This window comes from Syzygium oleosum, unplaced genomic scaffold (genome assembly GCF_021117445.2).
Source record: "Syzygium oleosum isolate NSW1041296 unplaced genomic scaffold, Sole_v2.1 Sole_v2.47, whole genome shotgun sequence".
Taxonomy (NCBI): domain Eukaryota; kingdom Viridiplantae; phylum Streptophyta; class Magnoliopsida; order Myrtales; family Myrtaceae; genus Syzygium; species Syzygium oleosum.
Genome location: NW_026607531.1, coordinates 697,665 through 715,142, shown reverse-complemented (window position 1 = coordinate 715,142; position 17,478 = coordinate 697,665). Strand labels below are relative to the sequence as shown.

General features: G+C 42.2%; 1 non-coding gene and 1 pseudogene across 1 annotated transcript; one reads left to right on the top strand and one right to left on the bottom strand.

Moving 5' to 3' along the window:
- The first annotated feature begins 154 nt into the window (after window positions 1-154).
- Window positions 155-5,189, top strand: LOC115687991 (protein argonaute 2-like; annotated as a pseudogene).
- A 7,983-nt stretch (window positions 5,190-13,172) lies between these two features.
- On the bottom strand, window positions 13,173-13,328 carry LOC115688022 (5.8S ribosomal RNA). Its single transcript, XR_004006534.1, has one exon. It is a non-coding gene; the product is annotated as a 5.8S ribosomal RNA (ribosomal RNA).
- Window positions 13,329-17,478: the final 4,150 nt, after the last annotated feature.

Sequence of the window (17,478 nt, the reverse complement as noted above, 5' to 3'; positions counted from 1 at the left end):
CAATTTTGGCCGAGGACACTAACGTGAACACCAACCGTCCTACGTGCACGGCCAATGCTAATGAAATCATTTTTAATAATATTTTATTTTTTCAAATTTTTTTATTTTTTATTTTTTCTTTCCTTCCTTCTTTTACTTTTTTTTTTCCCCCACAATGGCCAACGAGGCCATGGCTGCCTTCCCCCATGGCCGCGCCTCGCGATTTGGGCGCAAGACAATCTCACCCAACCTCGCCGGCCAAGGGGCAAAGGCGAACATGGCCTGGCCAGCCGTGGGCAAGGCCACCTTCGCCCATGGCCCTTGCCTACTATGGGAAAAAAAAAAAGAAGGAAGAAAAGAAAAAAGAAAAGGAAAAAAAAAAGAATAAATAAATAAATAAAAATTCCAAAAATAAAATATTATTAAAAATTATCCACGTCAGATTCGGTAAGCCAAAATTGATAGGATGGAATGAATTGGCATAAAGCAAAAGGTTTATGACTGAATTTTCATTATTGCAATAAGCTTAAGATTTTTTTTTGTATATTTCCCGTTGAATAACTAATCAAGAAATGCCAACACATTGGCTGTTTCTCTTTTTTGCTGGCGATACTTTGAATGGTCAAGTTTTTTTGTACTAAAATATGTTTAACAAATGTGCCGACGCACTCGCTGGCGAAAGATTGAAGTATTTCGTGAATGATTATTACTCTGTCACCTCTTTTCTTGCCCAACCATCTAAGAGGATGCATGGCCGGTCAGAGCAATCAATTGAACAAGCTCTATGTTGGATTCATTTCGTTTGATTTATCTGGATAAGTGGGTTGTTCGAAATTACAAATTTCCTGCGTATCAATCAAAAATATTTGAGAAAAAATTCAATTTTGGAAGCACTTATATGCATATCAAAGGAAAAGAAAATGAATAATTTCTTAGTTCTTTCGGTGGTCGAGAAAATTCCTTTGTCGTCATGCACGATTTTTGCATGATTGTGCATTCGGTCTGCAAGATGATGAAGGCTATTAAGAAAAACTTCTGCCAATTCTTACGCATCCATTCAGTGGTACGTACTTCTTTCCATTTTTTTATGATGTTAATGTAAAAGAGTTTATTGAAGGGGGGAGTTCGATCAGCTCAGCATGGTCCTCTAAATCTTGGAGAATATAAATAAGAGGATTTTACTAAAAATTGTTCCATATATATATATAATTTTTTTTCAGTTTTAATGCATTCAACATCATAGGACATGATTTTTTATTAAATATACTTAACAAATGTTTTCGGACCGCTCGTCGTCCATAGAGAAAATGAAAAAAAAAGGAAAAAAAATTAAAAAAAAATCTACTCTACGACTACTCTTGGCTGTCCTTTATAGGGGGATTGACCCATGCTTCTCTGCATATGTACGAGAATACTTCTGGCATTTTTTACGGCCCTTCCTGGATTCTTCAGGCCTGGATTAAGCTTTACATTCCTTCAATATTTTCGGATACCAAGTTACCGCTGCCTAGTGGAAACAAAGCCACTCCTTATTTTCCGACTTTTTTGGCATGTCCGGTGAGACCTTGGTGGTTCGATTTGAGGAAGCATTAGCGGCGCGAACAATGAATCAGGAGCCCTGCAGTGCCGCTGGTGAGGATAATCATTAATCAATCTTATAATTGAATAACTGACCAGATTTCTCTCATTAATCGATCTTATGATTCAAAATAATCTCCGTAGAGCCAAGAATCGTCGTAAACGTCATTTATGACTATCCCAAGTCCTCAAACATCTGGAATGGGGATTTTTTTGAACCAAGTGATCGGACCACGTTATTCTTTCTGGACCAACTTTGGTTTGACGATACTCTATCGCAATCAATTTTCGACCAAGGAGTGCGTCGTGTCGATTCTTGGCTAGTTTGAATTGATCTTCGCTCAAATACACCTTTGGAAGTTATAGCCTATTTTCCATCTATTTTTCAAGTTTATAGACTATAGCCAATATTTAGTGTGATCAAGAAAGTATTGTACGATGGTCTTATCGTGGAATAGATGCAAGGCATGGGGATGTCAAAGATGATTGTCCCAAGGGGCAGTTTTGAACATGACCGCGGATAATCTTCGCCAGTGAATCGTCTGGCCGACGAGAACTTGATAACTTGACCAGATAGTGAAGCATTCTTGACTTATAAAGGAGGAATGCCGATATTGCCGATACATATATGACACAATTAAAAGTAGCCGTCGATTCCGATGCTGCAACACAAGACTCGTCCACTTTTCCTTTGGCCGCAATGCTTCAGAGCCTTCCCTTCTTTCGCGGCCAATGTAGAAATGAATAATAAATAACATAGAAAATGGAACCGACCCGAGTTTTTAGTAAAGCTTAACCAATCGCTGACTCGGATCCCAAGCCCATTATTGCTCAAGAATTTTAATTGGCACGAGCCCAAAAGGGGGGAGCCCATACGAGTTATGAAAAGGAAGACCCGGTCCCCTCTCCCCCGTGGAATACGCGAATTTCAGTTCTCTCACGTTGTCTACAGAATTGGTCAACGAGGAATGCGCGAGTGGAGAAGAAAATCAACGAAGCAGAACCGATGGTAGAGGAGGATCTCCCACGTGGGCAAGGCTGGCACATATTAGTCCGTAATCGAAGGAGCAGACTCGGGGGTACGAAGAGGGGCCATTCTAAACAGAGAATCGAGAGAAGAGCATCGAACTCAGATTTCACCGATCTTTTTGATTTCATATATCGTTTTCATCTTCCGAAGCTGAAACTCTAAGGTAATGATGAGCATCGACTCATGTTCTATCTTCGGATCGTCTTTGGGTAAAGCTGAGGCTGAGAAATTTTGTTGTGGTTTATTTGAAAATAGCCTCCAATTGAGGATCTGCTGGTGACTTGAGCCTGCCCTGATGATGTTGTGATGGTTCGGATGTTCCTAGCTGCATCTAGATCCTTTGACTGAAGTGCTTAACGAATGTTTGATTATATTTCCTGAAATAGATCAGGGAGCATTTACTGTTAGATTTTGATTGAGAATAGTGTGTTTGTTTGATTGATTGTCGTCTCTGTCGTATAAAGCTTTACTTGAGTTTTGTTTTTTTTTCATCGAGTATGAGTCCGGTGATTATACACTTAGGTTTCACTTCTCAATGTTTTGATTTAGATGTGCGATTAGTGTTCATAAGAGATCAATCTGATTCGATCTATTTTAGAAATTATTCGAGAGTCACTTGCCTGAAATTGAATTGTTCCTTGCACATTGTTCTCTGTATATGCTTCTTATATGGGACTGAAAATTGAATGTACATATATATATGTATGTGGCGAGATGCTGGTGAGTTCACCATGGGAATGTTCCGGGGATGTTGCACGTACTTCCTGTAATTGATTAGTGATGGACGTTTGTTGTATGTTTGTCATACTGAGATATTTATTGTGTTCCATGCAATCGTGTGAAACAAATGTGGCTGATTTGTTCTTCATATGCATGCTCTGAGACGTATTGCCTTTCCATGCAGGCCATTAAAGCGAACAATCAGTATCTAGCAACTCTGGCCCTCAAGATCAATGCCAAGCTTGGGGGCAGCATTATGGAGCTATTCAATCCATTCCCGGACATCAACGACAAGGGGCATGTGATGTTCGTTGGTGATGATGTCAACCATCCCGCATCGCACAACACAATCGGTCTGTCATTTGTTGCAGTCGTCGGTACCGTCAACTGGCCTGCTGACAATCACTATGCTGCAAGGGTGTGACCTGAACTCCACCGGCAAGAGAAAATTGTCAACATCGGGAAGATCTGTCTGGAGCTCGTCAAGACATATGCCCATCTGAATGGAGTTAGGCCCAAGAAACTCGTATTATTCCGTGATGGGGTGAGCAAAAGCCAGTTCAATATGGTCCTTAATGAAGAATTGCATGATTTGAAGATGGCTGGCATTCTCTGAGAATGATTACAAGCCGGCTTTCTCCGAGAAAGATTACAAGCCAACCATCACGATCATCGGTGGCGCATCTGTTGGGAAAAAAAATGTGTTGTAGGAAATACAATCGGAATGTAGTTAGACTTTGAGGAGTGTAATCACTCTTTTTAGGATTAACTTGCCCCACGAAGTTGCTATAGGTTACTGGCAAATTCCCTTCAAGGTACAACGAAGTCACTGTGAGAATACTAGATATCAATTCTAGTATTTCTCCTAAAACTCTCTGCAAAACAATTGAGAAAATTGATGTCTTGTTTTTCTTTTAAGGATGACGAAAATGAAGGGAGTTCTGAATCTTTTGTCAATTGAACAGAATTGTCCAATATATATAAGCAAATAGAACACACCTCTTCGTGTCTAACTGCCAATACGAACATTCCCATTCATGTCTGAAAAATTGCAATTCGGACATAACCCTTTGTGTCTGAAAACCGCCATTTGGACACAACCGTTCATGTCTGAAAAGTTGCAATTCGGACACAACTCTTCGAGCATGAAAACTGTCGATTTTGGATATACCTTTTCGTGTCCTAAAATGGACGGTTTTGTCCGAATAGTCATTAAAAATAAATAAATAAATAAAAATAGATTATTGATTAAGGCTTATTTTGGTCCGCAGCGAGCAATGTGCTAAGTGCATGTTAAAATCGCGCACCCGTACACGGGTATTGTGATGTCTAGCACATTCATCCATTTTTCTCCATTTACGATAAAGGATAATAATTTAACTTATAAATAGACTAAAACTTTCCTTTCTTTCCTACGTGGGACAAAAAAATAGCCTTTTTTGTTTGTTTTACAAACAAACACCAACAGCATCTGCGCCGCCAAACTCGTCTTTTCTTGGAGAGAGATGTCGATGGGGGTCCAATAGGCAACATGCCGCCAGGGACGGTCGTGGGCACAACGGTTGTGCATCCTTTTGAATTCTACTTCTATCTGTGCATCCATTATGGTGGCCCTGGGACGAGCAACCCAACCCATTACCATATCCTCTAGGATGAGCACCGGTTTAGCTCTAACCACTTGCAGAAGTTGATTTACAGCTTATGGTTTTACCTTTGCTCGATGCACCAAATCAGTAACTCTGGTCATGCCGATCTCGCCGCCTAAAGAGGAAGGTTGTATCACGAAGCGGTGATGGAGCATACTCCCAATTCGATGGCCTCTTCATTCTCCTCAGTGGCGTCCACATCACTCTCATCGGTTTGCTTCTTTTCTGGAGGATGATACTCGGGAATTTATGTAGAGAAGTCAAGCTGTTTTGTTAGCTTTGACGGAATAAGAAAAAAACAGTGCAAATTGTACAAAATTCCCATGAGCTTTAGTGGTAGTGCATGCTTACTTCTGAATTTTTAATTGTTACGCCACGCTCTCTCGATCAACTTTCATTTTCCTACAGTTATTTACCCTTCGTCCATTTTTCTATGGGAAAATTTCAATTTGGTACCCAAAGTGGGATCATTTTCTCAAAAAGGGGTCCAAAGTGGACAAAGTGTCAGATAAGGGCCTGAAATGCCCAATCAATCTTAAATAGGGGTCCAAAGTGCCCAATTAGTCTCAAGTAAGGGCCTGGATTCGCCGGCCGGTCAAATGCTCACCGGCCGACAAGCACGTCACTGTTCCGGGGATCGGAACATGGACAATTTCTGCTTTTTTTTTCTTTTTTTTTTTTCTCTTTTCCTTTTCCTTTTCTTCTTCTTCTTTTTTTTTCTCTTTTCCCTCCGCTGACCATAGCCGGGGCTGGCGGAGGTGGCCAGCCTCAGGCGGAGGCCACCCAACGCCGGCGAGGGTCGCCCGACGCTGGCAAGGGCAACCCTCACCCTCGCCGGATTTGGCGAGGGTCGCCTTCGCCTGCCCAGCCCAGGCGAGGGCCGACCCTTGCTCGCCCAGCCTAGGCGAGGGCGGCCCTTGCCCGACGACAGCGAGAGCCGACCCTGGGTTTCCCTTGCCCGACGCCGGCGAGGGCGGCCTCCGCCTGAGGCCGGCCACCTCCGCCGACCCCGGTTATGGCAGGCGGAGGGAAAAGAGAAAAAAAAAGAAGAAGAAAAGGAAAAGGAAAAGAGAAAAAAAAAAGAGTAAAAGACGAAATTACCCCTGTTCCGATCATTGGAACAGTGACGTGCTTGCCGGCCGATGAGCATTTGACCAGCCGGCGAACCCAGGCCCTTACTTGAGACTAATTAGGCACTTCGGGCCCCTATTTGAGACTAATTAGGTACTTCATGCCCTTATTTAACACACTTTGTCCACTTTGGACCTCAATTGACATGTGTGATGCCCATGACTTGTCAAAGGGAAAGCTATTTTTTTTCATTATTTTCATCGGAAATGATAAATTTCACAAAATCCTTTTGCGCTTTAGAAGTGTTATAAACTAATCTACCCAATTTTATGTTTCTTCAATTCTTCATAGTTGATACTTGGATTCGTTGGTTTCAATGACAAGAGTGTGTTTATGAATTTCGAGTACAAAAAATTTACTTTTAAGAAAATGGTGATATTGGTGAATGGGTGGAGTAAGGATGGCAATGGAACTAGTTTAAGATATTGCTGACATGGCCATAAACTCAAACTCAATTAGTGCAGAATGAAAGTCGAACTAGGTCAAAGTTGTGAACATATTAAATATACTTACTTAAATAAAAATAGTTAGGAATTTATATGTTTCCGTTTGACCCTTTTCAACCCGCCGAAAACATATCGGGTTCATATATTTCTGTTTAGTTTTAATTACTAAATACATTAATTCATAGATGAGTCGGATAGGTACTCAAATGATATTGTAGGTTGTAGAAGAAGTATGATTTTCAGACCCATCATACAATTTGAAATATCAATTATAATTATATGCCCAGGTTAGAAATCCAATTTTAATCCTATTATTTATAACTCATGTGGCAGAGATAACCCTATTCTTTAACTCTGGTTTTTCTTTACTTGCTTTTACAAAAATTGGAAAAAAAAAAGAGTTTAGGAAGATGCGTCATATTAAAAAGATTAGCGAGCCAATTTGTGCTACTCCCAAATTTCAGAGGACTTCGTGATTAATTATTTCTGAAAAAAACAGAATAAAATATCCATTTCTTACTCTCTCTTTTTTGGTCAGTCCATTTCTTACTCTTGAAAATCATGTTTATTGCACATTTTGACAGAGTGGAGGGCCAGCGATCGGTAAAAGTTAAGGGTAGATTCGTATTTAGGGGATTTAATGTAATTTTTTCAAAAGAAATGGAAAAAGAGAACGGCTAAGAGGCGTGGGAGAGAGGGGGTAAGACGTGGGCGGTTTTCTCAAAAGAAGGTAAACTAAATTTATCAAAAAACCACCCCCGTTTTCTTTTGAAAATTTTCAACAATACTTAGCATCCAAGACCTCCCTCTCTTTCGCTCTGGTTTAACCTTTCTCGTCGTGCATCACTCACCTTTCTGCATCTCTCTTTATACAGTCGTGTGGCTCTGGTCATGAAAGCATTTCGTCCTTAAAGAGAGACGTCATGGACAGACGTGGAAACCGCTGGAGTGAACATGATAGGTATCACGAGAGGGATGCGACATACCACAATAGGGATTGTCAGCACCACGGCTATGAACGAGGCCACCGGTGCGCAAGGGGTGGTCATGGAGAGGAGAGAACCACTTTTTGAGAATCTCACCGGAGAGATGGGAGTCGGTCGTGTACCGAGATTGATGCTTGTCGTCCTGGATATGATGCATCACTGTATCCCGAGCCTGAGCCTATAGCTGGTACGTATAAGCTTGTCTCATTGACGTTGCCCTACGGTGGTATAATTGATGAGATATTATTGATCGACTTGCTTTGCAATAAGAAAGTAGTCTAAATTGCCTGACACTCAGTTCTTTCGACTGCATTTTTGGAATGAAATTTTTTTTTTGTCAAATTTTAGAGTGATATTAGAAACACTTTCTTTTTCCATTTGTTATTCAATTTGGTTTTACTCGGAAGATCTTTGCATGTGAATCATGTCAATTTTCCATTCAATTCACAAATATAATGATAATCTTTCAACACATTCGATGATAACTTGAATGTTTTCTCCTGAGCAAGTGCACGACTGCTACATTTAATTTTTAGCCCTGTTCTATTGGTTAAATAGAGAGATCTCCTACGATAAAAAATAAGAATAAAAAAGTCATAGGTTTTTGTTTCGCCGGAATTGCTCCCACGACGAAATACCTTTCACCGAAAGTCGGTTTTTGACTTTTAATGAGAGGAGATCAGGTTCTGTGATGATTCCGGACAGGAGATATCTAGGCGAGAAAAGGAATCCACATATTTCAACAAAGATATTACAAACTTGAACCATACCGGTATTTGATCAACGACAAACCCAAGCAGTACAATTGATATGAACCAACTCTGCGAGACACTAGTCAATGGCGGTACTAATTTACGCCAAAATATCACATCCGAGTCTCATCGATGACGTGATAGATGGGTGCGCACTAACATCTACCTGAATCATAAGGATCTACAACTAAGGGAAATTGAAAGTACAATATAGAAAACTTAAAGATAATGAAAAGATAAAATTTTGATTGATTTGTCGGGGGGTCTCCGAAGAGTACAATGTGGCTATGTAAAGCCTATAATTGACGGTTATCAACGAAGGTTACAAATAGAGGTTGCACACGGATGTTACAAGAGAATAATTTTAACAATGATACCATTTATTGGGAGCACGTAGCAGTAGCCCAATACTTTCACCGGGGGAGATCTCCAATAGGGAGCCGAAGTCCGAGCCCGTCAACATATCCAGTTGGACGCACCTTCACTCAAAAGCTTAAGACAATGAGTTATGGGCCAACTTGGATATATTAACTGCTCAACACAACACCAAATTTCCGATATGAGACTTCCCTAACACAACTCACATGTCTATTTCAACAATCTCCCTATCACTTGTAAGCTCAGTGTTAAGTATGCTCCCCTTTGATTCAAGTATCCTTCTACACTAACATATCTCAAGTTGAAACTCCATGTCGTTGCAATGCACCTTTAACTATGCACAGCAACTATCATCAACTGCTAATTTGGAATTACATCACCCATGATTTTTATCTCGCGTCACCAGACCAACTGTCCATGGTCTATTTTCGCCAGACCAACCGTGATGGCAATTTCCACTCGAAACAAGCGTCGATCATGAGATTTCTTTCTTGAGATATTCACCAAACACCAGAACAGATTGGGAGTGGGCCACCAATCAACCATCGACTCTAATATCATTTATTGAGGAAGCAAGTGATCGAACAATTAAATAGAAAGAACAAGAAAATAAATCTGACACTAGATTTACTTGCTTCGGTCGTAGTTACCTACGTTTACGAAGAGAGCAGCAACGAATTCCACTATAGATCAAGCGATACATTGAAAATTACAACCACATTTGAGTCACTCAAACACATTCGGTGTTTCCCAAGCCCCAATTACACCCAACAAATCAAACAGTGTTTAGCCCACAATTCCTCACCAAATAATCTCTCAATCTCACGGAAGAATTAACAAATCTTACCACAAGATTTAATCGCTCAAACACACTCGGATATTTTTAGGGTGTAATTCACAAGCAGAAGCTCCTCTTTGATGATATTCACAAATAACATCCCCATCTTATATATAGGCAGAAATTGGATCCAAATTAGCAAACCTTTTTTTTGGAAACCTTCTCCAATTAGGAAATATTTTTCAACTAGGAAACCATTTAATTAGGAAACCTATTCAAATTTGAATTAGGAAACTTTCCTATTCGGATAATTTTAACAATTATACCATTTGTTAGGAGCACATAGTAGTAGCCTGATACCTTCAACATGGGAGATCCCCAATGGAGAGCCCAAGTTCGAGCCCGTCAACATATTCAGTTGGACCCACCTTCTCTCAAAAGCTTAAATCAATGAGTTATGGGCCAACTTGAATATATTAACTGCTCAACACCACACCAAATCTCCGATGTGGAACTTCTCTAACACAACTCACATGTCTATTTCAACAATCTCCCCCTCACTTGTAAGTTTAGTGTTAGGTATGCTCCTCCTTAATTCAAGTATCCTTCTACACCAACATATCTCATGTTGAATCTCCACGCCATTGCAATGCACTCTTAACTATGCATGGCAACTATCATCAACTGCTAAATTAGGGTTGCATCACCCGTGGTCTCTATCTTGCGTCACGAGACCAACTGTCCATGATCTCTTCTCGCCAGACCAACCGCAATGGCAATTTCCACTCAAAACAAGTGTCGATCATGAGATTTTTTTCTTGAGATATTCACCAAACACCGGAACAGATTGGTAGTGAGCCACCAATCAACTATCGACTCCGATACCATTTGCTGCGGAAACAAGTGATCAAACAATTAAACAGAAAGAACAAGAAAATAAATCCGACACCAAATTTACTTGGTTCAGTCATAGTTACCTACGTCCACGGGGAAAGAAGCAACGAATTCCACTATAAATCAAGTGATACAATGGAGATTACAACCACATTCGAATCACTCAAACACTCTTGGTGTCTCCCAAACCCCAATTACACCAAATAAATCAAATAATGTTTAGTACACAATTCCTCACGAAATAATCTCTCGAATGAATTAACAAATCTTACCACAAGATTTAATCGCTCAAACACACTCGGATAACTTCAGGGTGTGAGAAACTCATCTTTGATGATGTTCACAAATAACATCCCCTTTTTATATATAGGCGAGAATTAGATCCAAAACAGCAACTCTCCTTTCAGGAAACCTTCTCCAATTAGGAAACCTTTTTCAACTAAGAAACCATTCAATTAGGAAATCTATTAAAACTTGAATTAGGAAACTTTCCTATTGGGGCTCAAAATCGAGACGTAATTTTAATAATGATACCATTTGTTAGGAGCACGTAACAGTAGCCCGATACCTTCACTGGGGGAGATCCCAATAGGGAGCCGAAGTCCGAGCCCGTCAACATATCCAGTTGGACGTACCTTCACTCAAAAGCTTAAGCCAATGAGTTATGGGCCAATTTGAATATATAAACTGCTCAACACCATACCAAATCTTCGATGTGGGACTTTTATAACACAACTCACATGTCTATTTCAACAATCTCCTCCTCATTTATAAGCTCAGTGTTAGGTATGCTCTCCCTTGATTCAAGTATCCTTCAGCATCAACATATCTCAAGTTGAATCTCCACGTCATTGCAATGAACCCGTAACTATGCACAGCAACTATCATCAACTGCTAACTTAGGATTGCATCACCCGTGATCTCTATCTCGCGTCACCAGACTAACTGTTCATGGTCTCTTCTCGCCAAACCAACCGTGATGGCAATTTCCACTCGAAATAAGCATTGATCATGAGATTTCTTTCTTGAGATATTCACCAAACATCGGAACAAATTGGGAGTAGGCCACCAATCAATCATCGGCTCTGATACCATTTATTGCAGAAGCAAGCGATCGAACAATTAAACAAAAAGAACAAGGAAACAAATCCGACACCAGATTTACTTAGTTTGGTCGTAGTTACCTACGTCCACGGGGAGAGCAACTAATTTCACTATAGATCAAGCGATACAAATGGAGATTACAACCACACTCGAGTCACTTAAACACTATCGGTGTTTTCCAAGCCCCAATTACACCCAATAAATCTAATAGTATTTAGCCCACAATTTCTCACGAAATAATCTCTCAATCTCACGAAGGAATTAACAAATCTTACCAAAAGAGTTAATCGCTCAAACACACTCGGATATCTTCAAGGTGTAATTCACAAGCAGAAGCTTATCTTTGATGATCTTCACAAATAACATCCCCTTCTTATATATAGGCAAGAATTGGATCCAAAATATGGAAACCTCTTTTTAGAAAACTTTCTCCAATTCGAAAATATTTTTTCAACTAGGAAACTATTCAATTTGAAAACCTATTCAAAATAGGAAATCTATTCGAATTAGGAAACTTTCATATTCAGGCTCAAAATTGAGACATAATTTTAACAATCTTGACTTTGGCTCGATGTTTGAGCCAAGTCACAGTCGCTTCGTCGGAACTTTTCTACTACTCTCCCATAGCCCCAATGGGCTCAACCACCACAGACATTGTCCAAGTCCAAGCCGCGCTTGAATTTCGCCACTATCATGGATCTCATCAAACACCAACTCCACATATACTTTTAACTGCTCCACAGACACAACCTCCTCAATCGCAGATAAAGCAAAATCAACGTTGCATCCATATCTATCAAGAGATCGAACACGTACCTTATTAATATCAGCAGATACAATAACCGTTGATTCTATGGGCTCTACCTCGCTACAAGCACCATCTATGTCAATTATTCTACTAGTACCCGCTACTTCAGGAGTTTCTGGTTGCAACTCCACCTTAAGCTGAACACCGTCCAAATCCATATGAACACTGCTAATAACATTCCTAACCAGAAGTACTGGAGACCCGTCAAATATAACTTTTCTGCTAACAATAGGTGAATTTAATTTCGAGCATCACAACCGATAGCCTCGCTCACATTATGCATAACCTAAGGAAATGCACTTTTTTGCCCATCCATCGAGCTTACCATCACTAACTCGAACATAATAATTAGCAACGTTACCTGACCACACTTCTTTGGGAGTTTAACATCCGATCGCAGTCGATAAGGATCTATTCACTAGGTAGCTCGTTGTACTAAGCGCATTCGCTAAGAATCTCCTAGCCATACCAACACTAGAGAGCATTTTATAGGCTGCCTCTAGTGATGTTCTACTTATCAACTTTGCAACATGTTGTGATTCATTGGCACTAGTGCGGTATCTCACTATGCCTTCTTTCATGCAAAATCCGTTTAACTGCTCTGAACAAAACTCCACACTATTATCAATCCACACATGCTTGATCATTTTACCAGTCTCCTTTTTTATCAAAACTCTCAACTGCATGATACTGACAATAGTATCAAACTTGTGCCAAAGCACAAATACCCAAGTCTTTCTCGAGTAGTCATCCATAAGTGTGCACAAGCGCCACGCATGACATTAATCATTGGGGTCTCATCAACCACTAAATGTTGTGGTGCTAATCGCTCTAACGCTCAATTTTGGGCCAACTGGGACAAGGTCATCTCGGGTGGCCAACATACACACCCAAGTCCCACCCGTCCAATTCAAGGCGAAGGGTTAGGGGCAACACCATATGCGACACCCGGGAAAACGTGCTCTCGATCAAATGGCTTCGAGCGCAACTTACGTTCAAAGACTTAATGGTTCATGGGATTCTGCAATTCACACCAAGTATCGCAGTTCGCTACATTCTTCATCGATGCGAGAGCCGAGATATTCGTTGCCAAGAGTCGTTATAAATAATAGAAGATTGCATGGCATCCCACACACGCACCATGTATGGGGTGATGGGACCATACTCTCTTGTTCAAGTTTCTTGGCGCATTTCGCGTCGAGGTTCATTGTGCCACCAAGAAAAGCCCATATGCCATAGGCACCCGTGCCACCCAAGCGTCTGGTGACGTTGGGCAAAGCTCGCCGTCCCTATTGAGTTTGTTACTAGTTCTCTGGTCATTCTGCTAAATAAGATTCGACAATGATCCTTTTGCAAGTTCACTTATGGAAACCTTGTTACGACTTCTCCTTCCTCTAAATGATAACGTTCAGTGGACTTCTCGCGACGTCATCGGAGGCAAATCGCCCACGTCGCCGCGATTTGAACACTTCACCTGACCATTCAATCGATAAGAGCGATGCGTAGTGTGTACAAAGGGCAGGGACGCAGTTAACGCGAGCTGATGACTCGCGCTTACAAGGAATTTCTCGTTGAAGACCAACAATTGCAATGATCTATCCCCATCACAATGAAATTTCAAAAATTATTCAGGCTTGTCAGCTAAAGCTATAGACTCATAAAATACATCAGTGTAGCGCGCGTGCAGCCCAGAACATCTAAGGGCATCACAAACCTGTTATTCCCTCAAACTTTCTTGGCCTAAGTGGCCATAGTCCCTCTAAGAAGCTGGCCCTGGAGATGTACATCCACATAGCTAGTTAGTAAGCTGAGGTCTCATTCGTTGTCGGAATTAACTAAACAAATTGCTCCACCAACTAAGAACGGTCATGCACCACCACCCATATAATCAAGAAAGAGCTCTCAGTCTATCAATCCTTACTATATCTGGATCTGGTAAGTTTCACCGTGTTGAGTCAAATTAAGCCGCAGGCTCCAATCCTGGTGGTGCTCTTCCATCAATTCTTTTAAGTTTCAATCGTGTAACCATACTACCCCCGGGACCCAAAAATTTTGATTTCTCATAAGGTACCAGCGGAGTCCTAAAAGCAACATCCGTCGAACCTTAGTCGGCATCATTTATGATTGAGACTAGGACGGTATTTGATTGTCTTCGAGCCTTAACTTTCATTCTTGATTAATGAAAATATCATTGGTAAATGCTTTCGCAGTTGTTCGTCCTTCATAAATCCATGAATTTCAAATCTAACTACAAAATACGAATGCCCCTGGTTATCCCTGTTAATCATTGCTCCGATCCCAAAGGCCAACACAATAGGACCGGAATCCTATGATGTTATCCCACGCTAATGTATACAGAGAATAGACTTGCTTTAAGCGCTCTAATTTCTTCAAAGTAACAGCACCGGAGGCACGATCTGGCTAATTAAGGCCAGGAACGTATCACCATTAGAAGGGACGAGCCAATCGGTGCACACCGCGAGGCGGACCAGTCAACCCAACCTAAGGTCCAATTACAAGCTTTTTACTGCAACAACTTAAATATACACTATTGGAGCTGGAACTACCATGGTTGCTGGCAACAGACTTGCCCTCCAATGGATCATCGTTAAGGGATTTAGATTGTACTCATTCTAATTACCTGACTCAAAGAGCCTGGTATTCTTATTTATAATCGCTACCTCCCCATGTCAGGATTGGGTAATTTGTGCGCCTGCTACCTTCCTTGGATATGGTAGCCGTTTCTTAGGCTCCCTCTTCGGAATTGATCCCTAATTCTCCGTCACCCATCAGCACCATAGTAGGCTACTATCCTACCATCGAAAGTTGATAGGGCAGAAATTTGAACGATGCGTCGTCGGCATGATGGTCATGCGATCCGTCAAGTTATCATGTATCATCAGAGCAACGAGCAAAGCCCACGTTGACATTTTATCTAATAAATGCATCCCTTCCAAGAGTCGAGATTTGTTGCACATATTAGCTCTAGAATTATTACAGTTATCCGAGCAGCAAATACCATCAAACATACTATGACTGATTTAATGAGCCATTCACAGTTTCACAGTCTGAATTAGCTCATACTTATGCATGCATGGCTTAATCTTTGAGACAAGTGTCACGGGTCGATCGATTAACGACGATCCTACACCCGTGCGGCCTTAGGATTTCTCCCAAGTCAGCCTTGCACACACACACTCGAACTCACAAGAATATAAAGAAAGCTGCGTAGTTGTATTTCTTGCAAGAATAAGCATATACAAATGAAGGGGGAGGGTCCTCTATATATACAAGTGCGGGTCTAATCTGATCCGTTGATCCCATCATGATCCAATGGTGGTGTTTGAACCGATACCATCATTACATAGCTACTCAAGAAGTTGCAGAGGCCCTAGGGGCGTGGGGAAGCTCAAGGGACGCCTGCCAACGGAAGCTGCAGGGTCGTGTGTCAAAAGCAACTGAAGGGTCGCAGACGGTGTTCGCGCCTAGTCACGGATGGGCCACATCGCATGCACGCATGGGCCATATCTCGTTCATGGATAACCTCGTAGCCCTTCGTTCCCTTGGGCCGTGTCATTCTCCCCCACCTAATCGGGCGACGCCCTCGTCACGTCTTCGGCATGGAATGCGTCAATGCGCTTCCAAAACTGCCAAAGAGCTTCGAAGGGTTCCTAGCTTGTTTCACTCACCGGAAGCCCTTTCCAGCGGACCAAGTATTCTCGCCTCGGCACCCGGTACTTCTTCCGTATGATCCGATCGGCCATAATGCACTCGACGTCTCGGTCATACGAGGTTTTTGCCCCAAGCGGTGCCCGCTGCGATTCTCCTCGGTCCAGGTCTTCTTCATCTACACGGAAAGGCTTAAGCATACTTACATGGAACACCGGGTGTAGCTTTAGCTTCGGTGGCAAGTCCAGCTTGTATGCAACCTTTCCAACCCGTTTGAGAACTTGGAAGGGCCCTTCGTAGCTACGGATCAAGCCTTTGTGCACGTCTCTGTATCGGAGGACTGCGTTTAGCTTGGCTAACACTAGGTTCCCGACCTGGAATTCCATGTGCCGTCGCTTCTTGTCGACCCATTTCTTCATGCGTTTGGATGCCTTGTGTAGCCCGCACCAAGTCCGCTTGCTCATGCCATTCTTTGGCGAACTTGTACGTGGATGGGCTATTTCCTCGATAGCCCGAGGCAACCATGCTCGGAGTGAGCGGTTGTTGCCCCGTCACAATCTCGAACGGGCTCTAGTTTGTGGACTCGCTTCGCTGTAAGTTGTACGAGAACTGAGCTACGTCGATCAGTCTTGCCCAATTTACCTGTGTTGTGCTTACATAGTGCCGGAGGTATATTTCGAGAAGTGCATTCACCCTCTCCGTCTGTCCATCAGTTTGGAGATGCAAACTCGTGGAGAAGTTGAGATTCGACCCCAGCAACTTGAAGAGCTCGGTCCAAAACCGCTCAGTGAACCGAGGATCACGATCGCTCACGATCGTCCGTAGGACTCCCCAGTATTTGACGACGTGCTTGACGAATGGCTTGGCTGCCTCCTCGGTCGGACAAAGGCACACTTCTCGCGTTGGGCAAAGGCACACTTCTCGCGTTTAACGAACAGGTCGTTCTCACGCAAGACCTGGAAAACTCGTCTCAGGTGCTCGACATGCTCCTCGAGCGTCCGGCTATAGACAACAATGTCGTCAAGGTAAACCACAACAAACCGATCAAGGAACGGGTGAAGTACCTTATTCATTAAGGTGCAGAATGTGGTCGGCGCATTGGTCAAGCCAAATGGCATGACGAGGAACTCATAAGACCCGTATCGTGTTACCCATGTGGTTTTCAGCTTGTCCCCTTTGGCAATTCGTACTTGGTAGTAACTCGATTGAAGATCAAGCTTGGTAAACCACCGGGCTTCCCCAAGCTGGTCGAATAAGTCTGCAATGAGGAGGATCGGGTACTTGTTTTTTATGGTCAGCTTGTTCAATGCTCGGTAATCTATGCACATACGGAGAGACCCATCGTGCTTCTTTTGAAATAGAACCGGGGCACCGAATGGAGCTTTGGACGGCCGAATGTATCCCACATCGAGTAATTCTTTGAGTTGCTTCCGTAGTTCTTCCAACTCAGGTAGGGACATGCGATAAGGTGCCATGGCCGGTGGTTGAGCATCGGGCACCAGCTCGATCCTATGATTCACCTCTCTTCAAGGCGGCAGCTTTTTGGGCAGCTCAGGTGGCATCACATCTTGGAATGAAT